General features: G+C 39.4%; 1 protein-coding gene across 1 annotated transcript in view; it reads right to left on the reverse strand.

Moving 5' to 3' along the window:
- LOC124156585 (phospholipase A2-like) overlaps nt 1-13,103 on the reverse strand; it is a 44,145-nt gene extending 31,042 nt beyond the window's left edge. Inside the window, exon 1 of the mRNA XM_046531216.1 lies at nt 13,011-13,103. The gene's annotated coding sequence lies outside the window, so the exon portion shown is untranslated. The remainder of the gene's footprint in view (nt 1-13,010) is intronic.
- Nucleotides 13,104-25,307: the final 12,204 nt, after the last annotated feature.

The following is a 25,307-nucleotide window of genomic DNA, read 5'->3' on the forward strand; positions in this document are numbered from 1 at the left end:
GCTTTGTTTTGCTTGAACTCAGGGAAAAAGAGAGAAGGAGGCGCAGGAGAGGTCACTGGCGCACATTTTATTATAATAAAGACAAACTAGACAACCACACCAAAGGTATGTCACAGCAATTTTCTTAATTCGTTTTTAAAATTTTAGATCTATTAGTTACAATGTTGTATTGAATTTTTCCGTGTGCTTCCCACAGTAAAATCCAGTACAACATTGTAGCGGAGATTTTGGCCGTTGGCAGAGATTCTTCCGGGTTTCCTTCCGCGTTTATCCATTTTCCTGGACAATATTTCGCCAACGTTCAAGTTGGATTCATCTGGTCCATTTAAGTGCCGACGCATAATTTGATCATCTATATACGCCGTATTGTATATTGGCGGAATTCTGCATCGGCATTTCAATAATACAGCATTCACTGTGGCCACTCTTATGGACTCGGAAAAAAATCCACTCATAATAACTAAGCTCCCGGATGTATATTACAACACAGTTTACTAAAATATGGCACAATTAGATTCATAGTGAAAATTGTGAAGTGGGCTGTAATGTGGCCTAATTTGGTCTTCTGTACACACCATATTCAATATTGACCAAATTCTGCATCGGCACTTAAAGTGGTCTTGGGGAAGCAAACTGGAACGTTGGCGAAATATTGTCCAACAAAATGGATAAACAAGGAAGGAAACCCGGAAAAATCGCTGCCTACTATTTTATTGGATCATTTATGGACGGTGAAATTGATTTTCATTACTTGCCCAGCTTCTATATTTCTTGTACCTTCATGTATCATTTTTTCGTACAATGCGCCTTTAAAAAGGAAAATAAATTTCCGGAACGTCATCAAATATGTTTTTACAAATGACCTAAACATCTAGAGTTCATATTTAAATATGGTCAAGACGTCAAGAACAATAGAAATATAGAAATATTTTGGCAATAATGGCAATGTTTCGGATTATTTTAGTTTTTTGTGTTCAATGATCTGATTTAAGCATCTTTTAATTTAATTTAATTTTCTGGAATATATTAAAATCCTGGAATGAAAAAAATTGGTTTTACATTATTCCTTATTGCATTTTCCTATAAAAGTCTATTTAGGACCGTTTTGGCCATTGATAATATGTCCGGGAAAAAAAACGAACTTGAGAGCAGGGGAAAGTCTGAGAAATCGATAGTGGAAAGTTGGTATCAACCTTATAGACGACCGACGAAGCCTTCAGCAGATCACGGCGAAACAATCGCAAATAGTTCTCAAAAAAACATTCTCAGAACCCATAGATCGCAAGATACGTTGTACGATTGTTTCGTGTATTTTGTGGAGAGCATTCTTCAGTTCGAAGCAATGCATAGGAACAACAGCAGCCACAACAAAGGCAATGAGTGGGCGCGTAGTGAGTTCTTGAACCCCCCCCCCCCGCGAAATTTTTCCGCGAGCGCCCGCCATTCGTCCCCTCAGGAGAGAGAGACTGGACCACGGACACCTCCCATCCTCTGACTTTCGCTTAACTGATAAAATTGTTGACTGATATCAGGGCCACAGATCCGAAATTTGCTTTTAATAGGGTTATATTAACTATTGCCGACTGTGCTTTAATGTTTAAAATATTTCCTGTTAAAATAGTTCTTGGAGTGTAGGTCAACGTATGTTATGCAAAAACGTTTTAGCCAACGTTTGTATTTATTTTAAACTGTCAGCATGGCTTAACTTTGTACATATTTTAACGATTTTATATATTTATTGGTATTAATAAATAATAAAAAATGTAAAATCGTTTAAACATGTACAAAGTTAAGCCATGCTGACAGTTTAAAATAAATAGAAACGTTGGCTAAAACTTTTTTTGCATAGCATACATTGACCTACACTCCAACAACTATTTTAACATGAATTAAACGAGGTCAAGATAAGGAAAAAAATAATTAATAAAATATTTCCGAAAAATTATGCGAATTTCGGAGAAAAATGCCCACGGAGATCAAGCCGTGATAACTACGGCGGCTTCGGCGAAAAAACAACGATGACTCTAAATTACCACATTATTCAAACGAAATTTATGGCTTATTAAATGAAAGTTTTGAATTTACGATTAGTGTACGTTGACAAAGAAATGATTATGACCAGTATGGGCAACCAGCATATAACATTAAGGCACCCCCTCCCATCCTTAAGAAAATTTCTCGCTATGTAAGTACAAGAAAATAGCATAGTTTTGGTCCTTTTTCGTTGGCTTTTATAGTAATAGTTTAATAATGATAATTAATTCTTAAAATATGGTTTCATAAAATATTTATGAACATATTTGGAAGTGAAGTGCACTTCTAAGCAAAAAACCTGCTTTTAGCGTACCAATATAATTTTACATGCATTGCTCAAATAATGTAAGGATATTACATTATGTACAAGAGTATTTAAACAGAAAAAAACAAGTAAACTTCCTGTAACATATGGTTTGACTGTGGCAACAACACAAAAAGAAAATCTTAACGGAGCACATTTTCAATGTTTATGTATCGTATATTGTATTGTAGCGATAGAATTAACTATCTTATCACTACTTACAGTTTTGTTTACTTCCTTTATTCTTCCTCTTTATCTTTTTCAGTACAAAAAATTATATTAACTTCCGTGTACTATCTTTCGTCGCCAAACATAAACAACTACCCATTATTGGTTATTTTCCATGACAACTTTATAAGTGGAGTTAATGAGGGTTTTCTATTACATTTATAACATACACGTCAGACATCAATTGTTAAGAGAATCTAGGGAAGTTGTGCAAAATTTCTCTTCTTTAATTTTTTTGTTATACATTTTTGGTCCCATGAACAAATAGGGTATTTTGAATTGCGCGAGGAAAAAAAATACACAATATATCTGTTAATTTCTTTAAGCACATTGCCGCTTCTTGCATTAAATATTATAAGTTCCCTTATGATTTCAGGTACAGTTTAAACTCCCTTTCCCTCAGACGTGTCTCCACCATCAAAGAATTAGGTGTTTTAATTGATAAAAAATTAAATTACTGTGAGCATATTACAAAAATTAAAAACAAAGCTATGTCTCTCCTTGGCCTCCTCTACCGCTTCTCAGAAATTGCAGACCCGATGGCATTACGCGCATATTTTTCAACTATTGTCATTCCCGTTGTAATGTATTGCTCCCCCATTCGGACCATCTCAGCCCCATCCAATATTCTGGCTCTTAAAAGCGTGACAAATTTTTTCATCAATATAGTTAAGCACAGAGTCCTTATCTTCGTAATATGCCCGCTGATACTCTCACTCTCACTCTCTCTCTCTCTCTCTGCACTCTCTGCACTCTCACTTTATCTAATATTCCAAATTTAATCCTCAAATCCGATTTGAAGCTAATACATAGCATTCTAAACTCTCCCGTTGACTGTCCCGATCTCGTCTCCAATCTAACCTTTTAAGTTCCATGCAGACCCACCCGAACGCATTCGCTCCTCCATATATTCGCCCATTCCCAGATTGTCACTAACCAAACGTTCCATCCTCTTCCGCCTCTCTTCCCTCATAAATTCCCTTCCAGATCACATTGACCCGTTCTCCTTTCCAAACCACTCCTTTACAAACCACGCTCTTTCCTACCTTAATAAAAACTCTTGAGGTCAATAATTTACTTTCAATTCATTGCTATTTATTTAAATTTATTATGTTTGATTGTGTTTGAATTTTTTAAATTTGTTATAGTGTGCCACTGTAAAATGGCAAACTATGCTGTATGTGGAAAATTTTATAAATAAATAAATAAGTTCTCGTGTGAAGTTCATATTTCTGAGAAGGAATACTCGCAGTCTAGAGAAATTTCCTTTTTCGTCGCTGTGTGTGGTGGGGGAATATCCCATTTGCCGCCGCCTCGAAAGTGATCCTCCACCAGCAGAAGCAGCCTCCTTGCGTCGCCCCCCCCCCACCCCACCCCTCCTCCCAGGGCGCCCCCATCCCCTTTTTACGGCCCCGTCGCTATTGATCAAGCAGGGAACCCCGCCACCCCCTCCACCTCCCTCGCGTCACCTCCCCACCCCCCGAACACCCTATTTAAGTCCGCGGGAGAGAGAGAGGGACATCTCACACCGTTGGATTTGCAATAAAAGTTGCGAAATAAATAAAGGAAAATAAAGGAATTTCATTTTCTTTAGAAAAATATTCATTTCTTCGTCTACAATGATGTTGTCACCTTCAAAACAGTTCCCATCCGTTCCTTTGCACATGTGCCAGCGCTTCTTCCTTATCCTCGAAACACTTCTCAAACTCGATCTTTGTGATAGCCTTTTATCTCTGTCAGCGATTTCTTTTAATGTCATCTTTGCTTCAATTACGAACTCATCATCATCAGCATCTTTTAAGAGGCTACAGAAAGCACTTTTCACTTCACAACTAGCTGGTAAATACACATGACACTGAGCAGCGCTTACGACAAAGTGATATGTATCGCTGAATGCTTGCGTTTTTATGTTATATTTTATATCTTACTTGCATGCGCAATAATTGTGTATACTTTGTACCTCATTGACTATGCTGTATTTTACGAATAACACGACATTAGCTTTCGCTAAAGAATACTACACCCTTATCCTCATGTTTTTTCCCACAAACAGAAATCTTTTTTCCACAAAATTTTCGCATACAGTTTTTCATATTTTTGACATTTCACAAATATTGTATATCCTTTGTATTGTAAACGTTTGTCTATGTTTGCATTGACGCTATCGAGGGGTTAGGTAGAAGAGGGGACGTCTTAGTTTCAACCTCGCCCGAATAAAGGCATTTTATTATTATTACTATGCTTGCCCTTTAAAGCTATCTTTATTTTTGGGAATAGGAAAAAGTCACACTTACAATTAGTGAGCAATTTTTGGCGAATACGAAGGCTGGTGGAACCGTTTAAGTATTGTTTTCGGCTAAAAATTCGCGAAAAAGCAATGGTGTGAAGGAACGTCCCCCTGCCACACGTCTATTGAAGCGGCTTGGGGGGTAGCATGCATATGTGTAGATGAATACCATGCGCTCAAATCGTGCAAGGTATGTAAAAACGGGTACTATTTTGAGAAAGAAATGGTAAAACAAATAATGATGGGCAGAGGATTTGCTGAAGTATTTGAAATAGACAGTCTCTATTGTGGTTTTTGTCACATTCAAATTGGTTGCTTCGTTAAGACGACAGAGCTTCACAAACTCTAACGTCTTCCTTTACAGACACCAAGAAAAGTCGCGTACCAGCCTTAACGAAGATTAGGGAGATGTTTTTAATAGAATCCAAGTGCGAAAACATAATTTTCAGGTCATTATAATTTTATAGTTCTAATTTGTAATAGTTTCGTATAATGGGTTCACTTTATGATTCACCCCGTAGTTCAGTCTGGGTGTGAAGCTCACCCCAAACTTAAGTAGTATGTGGGAGAGTAAGAAAATCGGGTGAAGAATGGAATTGTCCACGAATTCCTTAAAAAACAGAATGAGCCACGCATTACTGGACGTATTTTATCAGTGCGTCTTAAGAAAGTTAGGGTTTGATGGAGTAGTTTTTGCGGATCGGTACAGAATGAGTTCTGCACCCAATCCACGGTTGATGACCGGATTTATGGAGTTTGGCAATATTTTTGGCGAAATTGTCGAAATGAGGTTTTTAATGCGAGTTAGGAAAAGTGAAAGTGAGAGGCGTAATTAGAATATGAATTATTTAATAAACACTAATTGGTTACATAATGAACCAGCATTGGCCTGATAATTATTCATATTATCGCTGCTGCTCATATTGGCAGTGAATATTACGGATAAGAAATAATAACAAGCCCGGTGATGTGGTCATTAATTACAGTATGAGCATGAACTTAACGTAGGATGAATGGAAATATTTTTAAAATCTGTGATTCAGGATCGTTTTCAATTAAGTACCTAGAGTATAAAAGAACAGATTACTGCACAAAAAATATGTTATTGGCCAGTTCTCATGGACCATGAAATCATTTATACCCATTCATATACCAGGCAAACATATCTGATTTCCTTAATTCGAGACTGGAATGATCTGTAAAATCGAAAAATTGACATTGCTGATGTATAATTTTTCTTCTTGATGCATATCCGACGTGAAGTCGATAAAAAGCTTCAAACAAACAAAGAAATTATTGACTTAGTCGTTTGTGTCTGAGGTCACTTCATGGTCACCGTGTGAGTTAGAAGTACACAATAATGTCTCTCGATTTAATGCAGTTAAGTGAGCATTATTTTGGCTTGTCAATTTTTTCATCTTCATAGGAAAACCATAACGAAACTGAGGGGTATCAAATTCGTGTGTATCTAAGTTGAAGTTAATAGTAATTATTTTAAAAGAGTTCGAGTAATTGTTTTAACGAAATGTTAATTTAAATCAACAACAATAAGTGTTGAAGTTTATAAATAAGCAAAGGGTTGTCAAGGGTAAGAAAAAGTTGTTGACTAGTTACCAGATCAGTTGAATATATAAGTTCGGTTCAATAAATAAAGAGACAACGACATCGTGTTTAATTAAGAAGAATAATTGTGTTACATCAATCTAGACCATTGGTTTCCCACCGCGACGGTATGGGTTCCAATCTCGGCAGTGACAACGATTTTTAGACAGTGTCCGATCCTTGTTTGAGTGCTTCGAGGAGAGAATTTGTAGCTAAGCCCTCGGTCCGTTTGATGGGACGCTATGCCGTGGTTCCCTAGGCAGTTTTCATTCAGAGGAGATTGACGGAGATGCCAGCTGTTCTCCAAGCACTATGATATGTCGAACCAGTGGAGGAGGATTAGAATTTGGGATTGAAAATCATGGAAAGTCAGGTAAGTAATGCCTCATTCACATTACGATTGTTCCAGCGATCGTCGGAACTATCGTGCATTCACACGGCGATTGTTAAAACCTGCGATGCCCTCTAGTGCTGACATCTAAAGGGAACGGGAAATTGACAGTTAGCAAAGCAGTTGAGGTATGCAGGGACAAGATATTACATGAAGTCTATGCTTGGCACCGTTAGATTAAAAATTAGCATAAAAATCTTGAAGGTGACACTTCTTTCAACCAAAAATCTCAGAAGCAAAAGCTGGTAAACGAGCTAAGAAGCCGAAAATCGAACTAGACCCATTAGATAAGTTTTGTACGTCTATGGTTGGAATCGTGACATAATAACTTCACACCATCATCGAGGCGATGAAACCACTTCTAACCAATAATCTCGAAAGACAATGATGGCGAAAAAATCCGAAAATCGCTCCGGATCCATTATGCCTCATTCACATTACGATTGTTCCAGCGATTGTCGGAACTATCGTGCATTCACACGACGATTGTTAAAACCTGTGCTGCCCTTAAGTGCTGACATCTAAAGTGAACGGGAAACTGACGGTTAGCAAAGGTGATGAGGTATGCAGGGGCAAGATATTACTTTGCTCAACGTGTATTTACCGAATAATTTTTCTTTCGCCCATATTCTCCCTTCCTAGGACAAATCCATGAAAAAAATAGAGCTTCACGAGCTTTACGTCTTTCTCTTGACGCTTCCGTTTCCGGTCTCCCAGCGCCTAACCATCGTAAAGTGGCAACGTTCGGACCTACGTGAACTATTGTCAGGACATGCATTCACACGGCTAGTTCGGCCAACTATCGTTGGGACGATCGCTCGGACAATCGTAATGTGAACGAGGCATTAAGGCCTGTTTACACGGTACATTAACACGTACGGGTTAATGTCTACATGTATGAACGCGAGAATGAACGCCAAAATGCACCGTGTAACCACCCAACTTGTGCGAATGCATGCACAGAATATAGAACCTGTTCTAATTTGGTTCATGCATTCGTACATGATCCGTTCCGGTCCACAAAAATCATTCACGCAAAACGTACATTAACTCGTACGTGTTAATGTATCGTGTAAACAGGCCTTTAGATACGAAGGTGGGGGGAAAACACTGGAGTTGCAGTGAAAAGACGAATGCTGAGTTCGAACATGCTGCTGTGTTCGATCGCCGAGGTGGGCATTTTGTTGTGCAGCCGTGGCTGGGTGGCGAAGGGGTAACACAGACTTTTGGATCTGCTTAACTTTATTCCTTACACCACTACTTCTTATTGCCCTTATTTCTCAGTACAGTGGATTCCCGAGAATCCGAACAGATTGGGACCGAACCCTGCTCGGATTACTTCGGACTAGCCGCAATAATAGCAAAAAAAATACAGTTTGAAATGGAAGAAGGACTCACAAGCGTACGTAGTGCATATAGTCTATTCACTTTGTCTGCGGGTGAGCTTTCGTGAGAGCCCGGACACTCTCGGATGGCTTCGCTGATAGGGGAGAGGTAGTCCCGAGAGAGAGGAGCGAACATAACGTTGCCAAATGTACATAGCCGCCCTACTTTGTCACCGAAAACGAGTGAGTCATGGATGGCCACAGGCATTTTGGCCCCGGTGCCGAGACAATACACCTACTCATTTGGAAGGCATTGGAATTATCCTTTCACAGAAGCCCATGACATTGTCAGCTGCCGCGCTGAATGAGACACCGTTGGTGGAAGGCATACTTGGTTACATGCAAGGAAAACGCGTGAGGTTTGGCAACACAGCTCCACCAGCAGATTGACGATGTTCACTCGGCGGAGGTCTGAGAGCGACTCACTGAGGCCACGCCCACTGTTTGCTGATTGGCAAAGGCAAAGTCACGTGTCAAGAAACTTTCCCTCCCCTCATTTCCACTTGCTTAGGCCGCACCAGTTCACTCGCAGAGATTAAATGAACTGAGTATAGTACAACGGAGCTGGACAACACTGTCCTCGCCCCGCCCCTTCTTCCACGAGCCACACTCACGCTGAGTACTCAGAAGAGCGCCTGGCACGTTAGGCTGTCCTCACTCCACACTCCTGTAATTTGCTTCAATTGTAGATCTAAATATTTTATGTATAGCGTTCCACATTTTTCGACAGATCACTTGTGCAGCTCCTATTTATTGACGTCATCATGTAAAATTAGTCAAATTGAAAAAAATGGAAAGGGTATAGCAGGTTAAGATGATGAAAAGTGCCCCCCGATATTTTGAAAAATAAAAAATATGCAATTAAAGTGCATCCAAAATTATGTGTTTACACAAAGTTTCAGGCCTCAACAATGGAAAACAACCCCAGAAAAAATTGAAACACGATTTTTAGTTTTTTTTAACCATATCTCCAGTTTTTATTTTTGTAAAATCGTTTTCTTGATTTTAAATTGTGTATACTATTATGGTCTACCATTCTCATTTTTTTCAAAAATTTTGAACCAAAAAATAAACTTTTATAGAAGTTTGAAATTTTCAAAATAAAATTAAAAATTTTAGGAAACAATAGACACGCCGAAAAAAAGATGTTATTACCCCTATCTTAAAGTATAATCCTAATTTTTGTCAAATTTTTAAAATTGGTGGAACAGGGTCAAAAGCACGAATAACTGCTTTGTGCCATTTGCATCTATGCATTCCAGGAGGATACTTGATTTGATTGTTGAGAGCAACGATTGTTGATCAGTTTCTAATATTATCAGACATGAGCCCTGTCCATTTAATGACTAATACAGATATCGAGGGCCAAATTTTGCTAATATCTTAAATTTAATTTGCATTGCAGAAAACTGATATGGAAACACATACCAACTCCAAGCGGGGATATCGGGTGTGAAATATGGCATGGATATGTATATACTCTTATCGAATGGGAAAAAAAACATGCTTGTGAAATGAGGATGAATGAACTCTTACGTGCTCAATGAGGACGAAGAAGTGCGGAGACAAAGGAAATCACTATTTCTAGACTTGTTTGCGAATGACTGAGGAAAAGAAGATAAGCTTGCATCGAATGAATTGCTCCCGAATCACGCAATCCGTCCCTTTCGATGGATAGCTCGAGGGATCGCTTCAATGATGACCGATGAAAAATGATCGTTTCACGCTATAATAGGGTGGTCTCCTATTATTATTTTATTCCCTAAATCGAAAAATTATTACTCGTGGAGTACGTATTTCACGCTTTTAGATTTTTAAATTACGATATCTATTTTTCGCGATTAAATAAAAAGTGAAATTTTCAATCACGCGAAAACGCGACGGCTAAGTATGAATGATGGGAAAACTCCGTGTGACGTCGTTCTGGTTCCCGCTGTCGGCGTGTGAGGTGACCTTGGGGCGAGGCGTTGAGCGCTTATACGATGCAGGCCGCTAGCAGGTAGCAGAGTACCCTTGCTAGCAGGTAGCGCTGGCTTAAATAAGGATTATTAATACCCTATCAAACGAAGGAAACTTTCCTACCTTAGCCAGTTTTAATAGGTGATTATTAAGAGATGATTCCCTGAGCTCTGTGCCTCATGCATGCATTGGCAATCTCAGACAATGTAAAACTCCTATCTACTCGTATAGAAACTAGGTCCCTGTGACGTCTCGTGGAGTGGCATGGCATGGTCGCCCATCTGGCCTGTTTCAAATGTGGTTAAAATTGAGCATTGCCATTCGTCTAAACTGGGATTTCTAAAACAAAAACAAATTGTATATTATGAATACACTAATGGTGGGTAACGAATCGCAATCAATGCATTTCGTTTTCTTTGATGAAGGAAACTACCCTATTGACGGAATAAGTGATCGACGGAGCAAGTGATGAAGTGGGTATGTCATATCACAATTTCTGAATCACAAAGTCATACCCATTGGATATGACTTTGTGATTCAGAAATTGGGATGGAAAAAATGACCGCATGATTCAGGTTTTAGCACGATTTTAAGTGCACCAAAAACAGCAATACTCTATTTCGCGTTAATGATCGTTGCGAGGTCTTCATAATGAAATTGGCAAATCACAAGATAGCGGTCATTTTCCACAAGTAATTTTTAAATATACAATAACCATTTTATACTATACCACTGGTTCCAATACATTTTCTTTTATCCTCAGGATGCTGTATTTTGCATTATTCACCTCAATATATTATAATGTGTATTGAAGCTGGTAGTGAAATTAACGCATTTTTGGGAAACTTCCAATGACTTGTTTTTACTAAAATGTTATAATTCCATCAGACTAATCTTGAAACATCTCTCTATATTCATAATTTGAAATCTGAATCCAATAATAGCTGTAACTTCGCAGGAAGAAAACACACATTCCCAGCAACATAAAAAATGCTAAACTACAGACAAAATATTTCTCGTAATTCTAGTTTTTAATTTGGATATTATTTAGCATGCAATCTCTATCGGCAACTAAACCTGGCTCCCTTATTAACGTAGCCAGATGTTAGTTACTGAATCAATGCCAATGTTGCCAATTCGCACGCGCCATATTTCATCACACCCACTGTATATTTCGTTTGAAAGATGATGAAAGTTAGTATTCATTGTTGGTTATTCGCCGATGTAACGGAATGTAACTATTTCGGAAAATGAAGTATCAGAGGATAAGTGCCTCTTGACTCGTTGTCTCCTCATCAGATGTATCGCTGGTAGTCGTCACTTGGGAAAAACTTATGGGGAGACTTGAGACCCCCAACTGTGCAGCCCCTTGGCAACGTGTATGCCATTAGCAGCTGGAAAAAGATTTATCGCAATTCCTGGTTTTAATTTTGATGCAATATAATTGTACCTTATAAGATTTTTACTGCGGATATCTACAATATACTGGGAGTACTGGTCAGAGAGAAAACCATAAAAAGTTAATATTCCACAGATTGGGCTATCGTGTAGTTATAACTAAGAATGGTATATAAACTTTTAAGCTTCAGAACTATAACTCCCGAAAAGTCTCTTAGCACCATGAAAAATGTTTAATTCAGCTCTTCGCGGGAACGTAAGCATGTGGAGTATCAATATCGATAATTTATCCAATGATGATATTTTTTCACAGAAATGAGGCGGAAATTTTCATTGATGTAGCATAAATATGCAAAACATATGAAAAATATTTGTCTGAAATGCGCAAGTTTTCATTTCGGGCTGGAAAAATTTGTACAATTTACGTACCTGATTATAGTGATTGATTGTGGTGTGTATCACTAATAAGAAAATGTAGACGTTAGAAATAGCATTGTTGCATTAATATTATCGGGCGAAAAATTAGAGTACTATTTTATGGTAATTCTTGTGTCAACATTTGTGTCAACATTTGTGTCAAGTGTCCATTTAAAAATGCATTGTTGTCCCTTATCCCTCATTGATACATAGAAGAGGTATATATAAAATTTAGACGATGAGCAAAGCGCTATAACGACACGCTGCCTATATTGATGACAAAAGAGATTGAATAGCTGTTGTCTCACCGACAGATTAAATGTATTTTCCAGAACTGCGAATATTTATTTTACGTATAACAACAAGTCCCACTTGAGCACCATGCCATCACTGCACTCGAAGTATTAACACAATGTCAGTCCTTCACTAGCGTTACTTATGAGTGTGAAGGTTGGCAAAGGATTACCATGCTTGAAAATTCAACGGCGGTTTGATTGCAGCTTAAAGAGTGGAGGAATTCGCAATCTTAAATCTTCGATGAAAAAATGTACACTTCGGGAAGTTAATTTGTTTTGTGGAGATATCGTTACATAGAAGTCAGTCTGTAACCACTGAATGCGTGAAGAATGCTTGTTGAAGTTAAAAGTAATTATTTTAACGAAATGTTAATTTGAATCAACAACATTTAGTGTTGAAGTTTATAAATAAGCAAAGGGTTGTCAAGGGTAAGAAAAGTTGCTGAGCTCCAAAATGGTTCTTTTCTAAATTAATGAACCCAAGAGATGTATTATTGATTAATTAACAAGGGAAAGAGTCCTAGAAATTGTTTTAACGAAATGTTAATTTAAATCAACAACATTGTTGAAGTTTATAAATATAAATAAAGGATTGTCAGCGGTAATAAAAAGTTGTTGACTAGTTACCAGTGCAGTTGAATAAATACGTTAAAAGAGACAACAACATCGTGTATAATTAAGAAGAATAATGAGTTACTTTATTGCTCACCTTTTCTCTAGGGGACTTCTCTGCGGACGAAGTACCGATGCACGCTGAAGTTGAGGGTTTCCCACGATTGGTTCTCAAGTGGTGAAGACGAGGGCTTTTATACAAGCATCCAGGAAAGGGAAACCGCGATCTTCTATTCACTGCTGCGCGTAGAATTTGTGGGGAGAGAGGGAAGCTAGCAGCGCCACCATTGTCCTCGAAAAAAACAGCAATATGTGTCTTGAGAGGAGCTGTCAAGAGTGTTATATGGTTATCAAAAGGTTTAGCCTGGCAGCAACATGCTGTTCAAACTCTAGCGCAAGGTTTTACTTTCAAACAAAAGTATATGAGGCATTTAAATGTGTTGGAATCATTCCATTTAACATTTTTTCACGAAACGAACTGGTATGGTAAATTAAATAATTCCCAAACACTATAACTGATTCCGTCCTTGCCTCGTCCCTGATAGAGGTCGAACACATTATTTACCTTACGGTCGCGAATCGCTTTCCTTTATCGTATTTCATTCCTGTTCTTGCTGACGCCATGCCTCGGAAGACATTTTTATATCCCTCCTTTAATAAAAGATACCTTCAGAAATAACCAGCTTCGTGGAATTTGCGGAAGACGCCCGACTTCATATTTGGCGAAGGATTTGACACGAGTACACACTGTGGTGTTCATGGGAAAAATTTCCCGCCATAAACGTCCCAGTATACTAATTTTCCTCTTTCGTAGCTCATCATTAAGACTTATATGGCCCTTAAATTTGGCAATAGCCTGATTTTTCCTCTTTTTCCTCTTTGGCAATGGCCTAATTTTCCTCTCATTTTTTGGCAATGGCCTGATTTTCCTTTGTCGCAGCACGTGGTGGTACGTTCTTTCAAGCAGGGATGGCAAGTGAAACAAAACGAAGATGTTTCGTTTCGACACGGAGGGAATCGAAAATACGAGCCCTAGGTTTAGTTTCGTTCCTGCATGAAATTAAAATCACCAAGGAGTTTAGTTTCGACCCGGGACGAAACTTTACTCCCAGGAACGAAACTAAGTTAATCGAAACTCCGCTGCTCATAGTTAAGTTTCGATCCCAGAAGCTGAGTAGAGGGGGATAAGATGGAATAGCTTCGACCCATTACGTTCGACATACGTGTAGAGAGGTTAAAACATTGAGCTTAAAAATCGAATGACCAATTTGCGTTCAATTTTCTCCTGTTAGTGGTGAAAATATGAGTGCCCCATGCATCTAATGGCCTCTATTTCATTCAACCATACTTCGTACTCGCTGTGTGGGCCGAAACTAAAAACCTTTTACAAGGTGAAGCACGTGGTCCCTCCGGCGCGAAGCATAATCTGTGTTTCGTTTCGTCCCAGAGTTTTACTTTAGTTTCGACCCGAAGTGGTTTACACTCCAATTTCGTTTTCACCCCGAGTTTAGCTCCCTGGATTTAAATTCATTTCGTATCGTTTCTACATTTCGCTCCCGGGAACGAAACTATTGAAACTTTTCTGGTTTTGACTTTCGTATAGTTTCTATTGGCATCCCTGGTTCCTTGATGGAAGCCGTGCCAACCCCGCGAGTAAGTATTAGAAAAGGGCGGATGACGTCGCAACTTTGGTCCCAGCATATCTCTAGCGTCTCAATGCGTCGCGTGACTTTCGCACGATTAGCTAATGTTAAACCATTGCCATGCATTTGAGTGTCAAGAAAAAAATATTGAGGGGAAGCTCAGTGACCTTTCATTGGTGAGGAAAGTTAAAAATATTTTAATATATTTTATTTCATTTTTGCATGTCCCTCGTTATTCCTTCCGGGTTCATTGATGTGACACCACCATCGATGAGAGTTTTCCCACGTCACGTGATACGTATGGTGGGTAAACGAGTTAACCATACAAGGATACCTTGCTAGCCGCACGCTACCAATCCTTACTCCAAGTTTTCAACTTCAGTATTACCATGGGAAGTTTGGATACAAATGTGTATCATGGAAACCAAGAAATATCATTCAAGGGAAGGCCAATAACATTTCAGACCGTATTCACTATTGAGGTGAAAACAGTTCAAAAATATTTCAATATATTGTATTCAATTTTCATTTGTGCCTAAATTTCCTCTCCCGGCTCATTGATATTTCCCACGTCACGTGGTGCATACGATAGGTACACGTATGTATTTACAGGAGAGGATGCTTACGACGTACTAATCCTTAATCCAGGGTGTCAACAGCCAATTCTTATGTTGCGGTCGAAAACACTGAGCTCACGGGCGAAACGTTGATTAATGGACCTTATGCGGAACAGAAGAAATACATAAAATGAGGAACTGGGAAGAGGGAAATGGGAAATGACTAATTAGGACCATTCATGTAACGCGTTTGTTGAATTACCCCCTTAAGCGGTGGGCTACGTATAAAAGCAGACATAATGTTGATACAGTTACCAAAACGGTCTCTTAGGGTTGGTGAATTTTTGCACTCCGCTATTTTCCAATTTTTAAAACTGGTGATTCGTTTGAGGTAGAAAATGTAGTGCGTGAGCATTTGCACTAAAGGTTTGAATCAGAAATTTTCACTGACGTCGTATACATGAAACATGATCACTGGTCAACAATCCCAAGATTGCTTTGACGCAGCTCTCCCCTCAGTTCTCCTGTCAGTTAATATTTTCGGACCTACGCAAGCAATTCCTACATATTTCTCCTCTTTTACATCCTACTTTACACGCTCCGTACTTACTTGAATCGACATATGAGATGATAATCGACCGATGAGAAAAATAATGGCCTGGAAGTATTTATTTTGTCGGGCCAGATTGTGTTTTCCGGGCACCATGCGGTGACGTCGAGAAGCTCACTCCGATGCATCTGAAATATCAATGAGCTATCACCAATTGATGGCTGATATCCCATCCCAAAGTAAAACCAAAAATGTGCGCATCTAGCCATCTTGAGAGGGACCTCTCCATAGTTGCGATCCATTCAAATACATGGGAAATCGCGCAATCTGGAACATTTTCTACATCTACGTAATACCCTGCGAGCCACCTCTAGGGTGCTTGGCAGAAGGTGACAAATCACCAACATGCAGCATGCAAGAGGACCACCACATGCACACCGCACGGTCATAGAAATATTACGCGCACTAGAAAAATATACATGCTTATTCATAAAAAAAACTTGCTAATTGTTAGTAATTCCTAGAGCAAATACATGCAAGGTTAGAACTATTAAAAAACATGCAATGAGTGATCCTAGGGAGCGACGCCATTAATCCTATCAATTAAGACAACGTTGCTATCCTTAATAGTACGAGGGAAGAATGACATTTTAAATCTCTCTGTTTTGCAGTCTATTTCTTTTATTTTATCCTCATGATCACGTCTACTATAGTACGATGTTAAATGATGGATAGTTCTCAGCACATATATTTCAGGTGCGATTGCGGCATGGGTAAAATATTACTTTGGTTCCGTACAGAAATTGTTGCGCCTCAAAATTCACTATTTTTTTCAATCTAATTTTATGCATTCTTCTATTTAAAATAGATGAGAGTCAGTTAATGTTTGGAGTGGCCGAACGGGCTTCAGTCTGGCTTCATCAGCTCCCGTGCACAGCGGTGCATGGCGACCATTGTTTTTGAGTTCAGTGTGTATATGGGGCCGATAGTGCGAACTTGGGTTGCCTTGGGAGGGGAAGGAAATCGATGTGGAAGGGTGGGGAGGAGTGGGGAGGGGGGGAGAAGGGAGGAGGCTGGAGTGGGCTATCAAGGAGAATCAACAAAGGCTGTGTGTGTGTGTTTGCGCTTTTTTTTCGAAAGACAGGGAAGTTCGATTTGAACCATGCCTTCATTCACGTTCCAATCCAGCCAGTTCCAGCTAACTGCGTCCTCAGCCCACTTGAAAATATACAGCCATACTTTGAGTTCACACATGGTGTTGATATCCTTGGATTGATATTCAGATTTGAATGCTGATTACATTAGACATTGTCATCATCCTACGTATACTATTTCTAATATAGGTTTCATGGGAAAAATGTGGAAACAATACATCGAGGAGTTATATGATGGATATATGACAATTAGTACAAGCACAGTGATTGAGAACGAAGGTGAAATCAATCAAGAAGAAGAAGGAGACAGCATACTGAGGGGAGAATTTGAAAAAGCACTATCAAAACTCAAGAATAATAAAGCACCTGGCATAGATGACATACCAGCAGAATTATTGAAGATGACTGGAGAAGAAACACATAATGCACTATATCAACTAGTGTGTGAGATTTACGAAACAGGTGACATTCCCTCAGATTACCAAAAGTGTATAATGATACCAATCCCAAAGAAAACATCAGCCAACAGATGTGAACAATACCGCACATTGAGCCTTGTCACACATGCCTCTAAAATACTGTCTATCATTGTACTAAGCCGGATTGAAGATAAGGTTGAAACTCTCCTCAGCGAAGACCAATTTGGATTTAGAAAAGGACGAGGAACCAGAGATGCAGTACTTGCCATTAGAATCATACTAGAAAAAAGATTGAGTAAAGAAAAGAACACCTACATAGCTTTTGTTGATCTTGAAAAAGCTTTTGATAGTGTTGATTGGAAGCAGCTCTTTACCATAATGAAAGAAGCAAAGATAAATTACAAAGATAGAAGAATTATCTGGGGTCTCTATAGAGAAGAAATTGCAGTGCTGAGATTTGGACAATATGAACAGCAGGCCAAAATTAGAAAAGGAGTGAGACAGGGATGTTCATTGTCACCTGCGCTATTTAACTTATACCTACAAAGAGCACTGGACGAGGCAGAGAGCAACTTACCGGAAGCAGGAATTAAGGTCCATGGGCAGAGGATATATAAGCTATGTTTTGCGGACGACTTAGCAGTCTTGGCAGAAAGTGAAGACCAACTACAAGAAGTGCTTAGGGAGATGGAAGTCACGCTGGCTAGATACAATCTAAAGTTAAGCAGGACCAAAACCAAGACACTCGTTGTAAGCAAAACAGGAATACCAGCACATATAACTTTGGGTAATACACAGCTGAACAATGTAGAAGAATTCACGTGTTTAGGAAGCAAGATCACCACGGATGCCAGAAGCAAAAGGGAAATAAGCAGTAGAATACAACAGGCAAAAATAGCTTTCAACAAGAAGAGAAAGATATACGTTTCAAAAAACATGAGTATCAAGATTAGGATGAATCTACTCAAAACTTTTGTATGGAGCATAATGCTTTATGGTAGTGAAACTTGGACGATAGGAGCAGCAGAGAAAAAAAGGATTGATGCCTTTGAACTATGGTGCTACCGTAGAATGTTAAAAGTTTCATGGGTAGACCGGGTAACGAATGAGGAGATACTGGAAAGACTGGGAGTGAAAGCAGACCTGTGGAGAATTCTAACTGCAAGGAGAAGTAAATGGGTAGGACATTTACTGAGACAAAATAATGGATTGGTAAAAACAGTTTTAGAGGGCACTGTGGAGGGGAAGAGCGGCAGAGGAAGGCCGAGGTTGAGCTATATCACCCAAGTTATGAAGGACATGGGCTGCAACAGCTACCTAGAGCTGAAGAGGCTGGCGGAGGACAGACAGAGATGGAGAGACTGCTGCAAACCAACCCAAGGGTTGATTACTTAGAAGAAAAGAATATAGGTTTCAAGGCAGCTCTCCATTTCTCTCTCCTATCTAGCCTAGCCTTTTCATGGTGACGTATTTCTTCCCTTTTACATCCTTAATTATATAATTATATTTTATGCTATATTAAATCTTTACAAAATGGGGAGTGAAAAGTGTATTCATCCCTTAAAACCTTTTCCATTAGGTAGGTACCATATCATATGTCATAAAAAGCTAAGAAAAATGGTTATTTTAATGTTATATAAAGTTTTAATTTCAAATTTCACCCCCTAAATCTTTTCAACCTCAGTCAAGTTTGTCTCTCTCTTGACCCTGATAGCCTTAAAACGTCATTTTTTTTCGATCAGAAGCAGATAACATTAGTAAAAGTCCCTTGAAAAGCGATAAGTTTAGATAAGGGGTTGTTTTCCCCTATTTTGTGGTTGCTCGTAAAAATGGAGGGTGATAGAAAAAAACGGAGGTCATTTTCGGATTCAGCGACCCAAAATTAGCCAGAAACACCGTAAATTGTAGCCAGGCATTTTTTGAACTATTTTTTGCAGAACAGTGTTACCTGACCCACGTAGCTCTTTTGAGGCCTTTCGAACAGTAGGGAATCATCAGAATGAGGTAGACAGGAAAAAGACTGATGGATGACCAGTGGCGTAGCCAGGAATTTCGTTCGGGGGAGGGAGGGGGGGAAAGTTTTTGAAAAACAGGGTGCTAAGTAGAGGGATTGAAACTAATTATAGCACTTTTCATAATCGAAACAAACTTGATATTTGAAAGAAAAATTTAGTAAATTCATGATTTCTCAATATTTTTTCTTTAATGAAGGAAAATATTTGTGCTTTTATTAGGGATGGTCGGATCGCATACCTCGGATCCAAATATCCGCGGATATTGCCCTTCATCGGATACATCGGACCCAAAGTCGCGGAAGACGTCGGATCCGGATCCGAAATTTGTCAATAATAGCTTCACTGAATGAAACTCCCCATGAGGGTGGAAAGAGTTCCGATTCTATCTTCGAATGCGCCGTCGCATGCGATTCTTGTCCTACTCATGAACCGTTTTGTTTGAAAGCTCTCGCAGAAGTTACGTAGGAGAATTTCAGCCGTGGAAAATAAAAAAAAGGCAAAATACGACTGGCACATAGTGTGACTCTTCCCAAGAGATTGAATAATCACCGGGGGAATCTCAGCGTAAGGAATTTGAAAATGCATTTTGATCCGAAAGATCCGGCTCCGAAAATCAAGGATCCGATCCGAATCCAGATCCGGAAAAAATCCTGGATCCGTCCATCTCTAGTATTTATACTTCGAAGGGAGGGGGGGTCCAGACCCCTCGGACCTTCCCCCTGGCTACGCCACTGTGAATGACATTGAATATCAAATCCTTCTTGCCTTAACGCCTCCCTCCCTTCCCGCCCTTCCTCTGTTTATAAATATAAACGGATATAAAAACTCCCACAGTCCGGAACCATGATTCGAACTCGATGATGTCGCATGAATGCGTAGAAACTACTCGTGTAAGAGTCAGCATTAAAGTGGAAAATATGCTACATACTTTGCATATTACATTTCACATCATTATGCTTCACAACATCTCGCCTCACACCGTTGATTTCATCGGTTTGCATAACCGGCAGGCGGATCGAAAGGAGATTTTGGCGAAAATAGTCACTCTCATCATTGTTAAATACCTTTCAATACTTTAATGGATTAATCCTTCTTTGAGTGCACATGAAGTACATGAGAGAGTCAGAAATGTGGGAAAAAGTTTTTCAAAAATTATTTCCGGAAACATGGTCTTTTATGCACTGCATTAGTTTTGATAGGATATTTTGACGTCGATCATAATAAAAATTGTGATTTTTAGCCTTCTTGCTATTGTTGTGAGGGTAAATAGTCCTTTAAACGTCGATAACGTATGCGTAAATGAAATATTTTGATGGAAAGGTCTTTGAATGATTTTCGGAAACGTGGAATTATTATAACAGTATCAGTTTTCGTAGGGTGTTAGGATCTCAACCACATCTGTTGCTACGAGAGACCGTGCAAAGCACAACCAGGGTGTGTGGCAGGGGGTAGGTCCACAGCACGTGTGCTGCACGCATCCTGTCCGTAATCAGAAACGCAGTCGTTCGCCGGACGCAGGCCAAGCACACAGGACGGCAACTCGCGGTCGGAAAAGAAACCAAGAGAGTACTAAGATTACGAGCATGCTACCATGGAAATAAAAAATCCCAGTTTAGACGAATGTTTATGGTCAATTTTAACCGCATTTGAAAAAGGCCAGATTGGCGCCCATGTGATGCCACTCCACGTGACGTCACAGGGACCTAGTTTCTATACGAGTAGATAGGAGTTTTACATCGTCTGAGATTACCAATGCATGCATGAGGCACAGAGCTCAGGGAAATATCTCATAATAATTACCTATTAAAACTGGCTAAGGTCGGAAAGTTTCCTTCGTTTGATAAGGTATTAATAATCCTTATTTAAGCCAAGCGCTACCTGCTAGCAGGGTATTCTGCTACCTGCTAGCATCCTGCGTCGTATCAGCGCTCAAAGCCTCGCCCCAAGGTCACCTTACTTGCGGCAGCGGGAACCAGAACGACGTCACACGGAGTTTTCCCATCATTCATACTTAGCCGTCGCGTTTTCGCGTGATTGAAAATTTTCCCTTTTTATTTAATCGCGAAAAATAGATATCGTCATTTAAAAATCTAAAAGTGTGAAATGCGTACTCCAGGAGTAATAATCTTTCTATTTAGGCAATATAAAATAAAAGGAAACCACCATATTGTTCTAGGCGGTTTTTGATAACGAGGTTTTCTTTGGTAACGTAAATTTAAACTTTAGACCCTGATATGGTAACTTCTGTTATCATTGGCAGTTATTGAATCAATGATCAAATCGAATGATAGCTGTTCGAAGCCCACAGCATTGCTTTGTGCATTAATAATATTTTATCGCTTACAGTTCATTTGATAACGATCTTATCGGTGGTTCCACAATGCAGGTTCTACGGCTCTACGCCATATGGTCAACCTTAATTGCAAGCGACGGGAACTTTTGAGCAGTTCTAATGTTTACCCTAATAATGATCTTGGGATAGAGTCGTATTTTCGTATGTTCTTCATCTCCTGGGTTTAGGCCTTGTGATCGTCTTCAATTGGCCTACATATACATGTATATAATATCTTGCGAGCCACCTCTGTGGTGTTTGGCAGGGGGTGATCAATAACCATCTAACCGCATGCAAGAGGAACCCAACATGCATACCAAGCGGTCATAAAAATACTCCGCATAACTAAAAAATATAAGTCCACATTCATGCAAAGTCAATACATGCAAAGGTTTGTAATTCCCATTGCAAATCCAAATACAAGGTTGGAACAAGGGAAAAAGTGGTTTTAACTGGCCTTCTTCGGTATGGGGGGGGAAGTTGTGCATTAAGCGTTAAGAGGCCGTGGAAAAATTAAAAGACCCTGGAAAGTTAGGTTCCAGCAACTGTAATGGATTTTATTTTCTTCTACGAATTAAAACATTCTAAACTAACCACGGTTATAACTTTACGGAGTCATCCTCAATTCACAAATTGTTATGAAATTCAACAGAAAAAGAATCATTCAGTCAAGGAGAATGATTTTTTCTCTCTAAGGATTTTTCGCCCAATTTCTTACACGAATTATTAAGGTAGAGACAATGCAAAGTAGGCAGAAATGTAAAGAGCGTGTTGAAATAAGCTAGCGCACTTTTTACGAAACCGTGGGTGTCTATGTAGTTTGAGTCGGCGAAGGATGATGATTTTCTGCTGTGCAGTTTTCTGTCGAAATACACCCGAGGGAATTCGTAAATGCGTTATGAATTATTGCTTAGTAAGTAATATTAAATATGGAGGACAAGATACAGAAATGTGCCAATAGCATCTGGTAACTATGGAAGCAGACCTTACAGACTATTATCCCTCTAGCTTTGCTACGCTGGACTACAAACAAATGAATGCTAATACATCCCCTCATCAAGTGTAGAGAAGATATTTCGCATCTGGCCATCTCGAGAAGAAACTTAAGATTTGCGCTCCATTTAACGATTACATGGGAAATCACTCAAATTTTACATTTTGTCTCGGCTCATATGATTCTAATGAGATTGCGACTTGAAAGACGGTAACTTGTTCTTATATCTCAAATGGTACACCATTGCTGTGCAATTAGTTTACAGGATATATCATTCAAGGGATGCTCAGTGACCTTTTATAGATGAATAAAGAAAGTTAAAAATATTTTAATCTGTTTATTTAATTTTGTTATTTGCCTAATTTTTCCTCCTGGGTCATTTTATGTTTGAATTTCCCCCGGCACGTGATAGATATGATAGGAAATCTTGTTTATCGAGAGGTTGCTAGCCCTCCGTCCTCTTATAATCCTCACAATTAAGATTCACAAGGACCAATAGAACCGCGCTCCATTTAAATGCGTGGTTTATGACGTTACTTTGGATTTTTTTCTAAGCTCGCACCATTCGGATGAGGTTGCAACGTGGATTATAAATACCTTGGATCCCAGTATTCAATTCAATTAATCTATTATCTGATGGGCCATTTGGCCCATTAGATAATTTATAAGTGCACAAAAATTCAGTAAAATCATTTGACAAAGGTTCAAAGAAAAAAAACACTACAGCAAGACTCAGTAAATGCAAAAAATAGAGAAAAATAAATAAAAACAAAAACAAAATATAAACCTATACTAGCATATACATTACATACACAATTGCATCCCGAATGCGGATACCCCATACAAAATTTTCAGACGTATTAAATACATTTGAAACTGTATCACTATTTATTCAAAGAAAAATATTCAGGTGTAACAGAAAAACGTAGGACCAATAGGAAATTATATCTTGAATACAGAATATAATCTCCCCTCATCACAATAGTACTCAATCACGTCAGCATGGCTAATTACACTGGGAATTGCCATGACCTATCATTAAACAACTTATATAATTTATTCTTAAATACATGTATTGATGGCAAATTTGTTATTTCTATCGGCAGTGAGTTCCATGAGTATTCAGGTTTATCACTGATGCACTCCTCGAAATGCACTATTTTTTTGTCCAATTTTTCTCAATCTCCCATTTGTAACGTACGGAAGTCGGCCATGTTTGTCAGGCACGGACGAGCTTATGTCCACAGTCCACATGTTCCCGCTCGAGGTGCATTGCATTCCATTGTTTTGAGGTCAGGGTTGTGCCATGCATTGATTGCACACATGTCGTCGCAACCTTTTGAGAGTGACTTAGCCTTCCATCGCGATGCTACGGACGTCATTTTAATGCACCTGCCCAATGCATTTTATGCCGGGGGAGTGACATCATTAGGCCTCCAAATGGATCCGCAGCGCCCTTTGATATTCACGGACCGAATGATTCTGCCCCGTGCTGATTAAAAATTAGGCTGCGGAAATAACCGAGAGATTCACAATTTTATAATTAATATTTCAATCTGCGGGCTGGAAATAAAAGAATTAACGTCATGCCCCCCTGTCATTAAACATACGAACGGTCGTACACTCTCTTTCCTCTTTGCCCGGCGTTTTTCGCGTAACCACATGTGACATTAATGCTGTAAACGAAGTCATTACCGTAGGGGGGGGGGATTAAGGGGGGTGGAGATAGGAAGGGTAAGGTCGTTTAAGCCGAACTGTGGGGTTACACTGTATTTCCGAATGAAAATGACCACATTCGGAGAGCTGTTTGATCTTAAAATGAACCGTTCTATGAATCATTCACTGCTCGAGGCAACTACGATGACACGATGATAATGAACCGTTCCGGTGGAAGTGAGCCCTTCAAGTGAACCGTTACTCGCGCGCCGTATGCAGTCTTTTATTGAACTCCTCCTTAACATTGCCCGTGCTAGGCTAAATCTGTGACGTCATTCGAATTTTATCCCAAATTCGGAGGAACAGGATCAGCCCTCTTAGGAATAGAGGAGGCTTGGGGAAGTATTATAAGATTCATAGGTAAGTACTTTGTTCACATTCCTGCGCTTGCGGTAGGCCTTCTCTAAAAATATATTTCAAGGAGAAAAGAGCTAGTCTCTCGCATTTGTTTCCTATTCTCTCTACTTCACCTACTCTTTCGTCACCCGCAATGCCTATAATTTCTTAGTTCCTTGTCCACTATGTCCATTTCAATCTCTCTATGCTTCTCCTTAGCCATACCTAGAAAACCTCGAGTCTATTTTCATCCTCCTACTTAATATCCGCCCCATTCAGCGTATAGACTTGATATCAACTGACTCTTTTCTAGCCTTTTGTTTTCACCCTTAAGCTGCCACTCTCCCCAACTCTTTTCTACACATTCTTCTTTGCTAACCGTATTAAGTTCCTGATATACCCTACTGTGTCCCTTTTCCTAAGGGGTGGTTCAGGGGCGGATCTGGGATTTCTTTCTGGGAGGGCACAAGCTAGGCCGTACGCAGGATTTTGTTGTGGGGGGCACAAAGATACCTCGTAATACAAAAACGAACGCAATGACAGTGGGGCCGTATTGAAAACCTTGCATATTTTTAAGGGTCTGGGGGGGGGGGGTGCCCCCGTGCCCTCCCCCGCCCCCTCTAGATCCGCCTATGGGGTGGTTTCAAATAGTTAAGGCAAATCCCTTTTAAGAACCAT

Source organism: Ischnura elegans, chromosome 3, assembly GCF_921293095.1.
Source record: "Ischnura elegans chromosome 3, ioIscEleg1.1, whole genome shotgun sequence".
Taxonomy (NCBI): domain Eukaryota; kingdom Metazoa; phylum Arthropoda; class Insecta; order Odonata; family Coenagrionidae; genus Ischnura; species Ischnura elegans.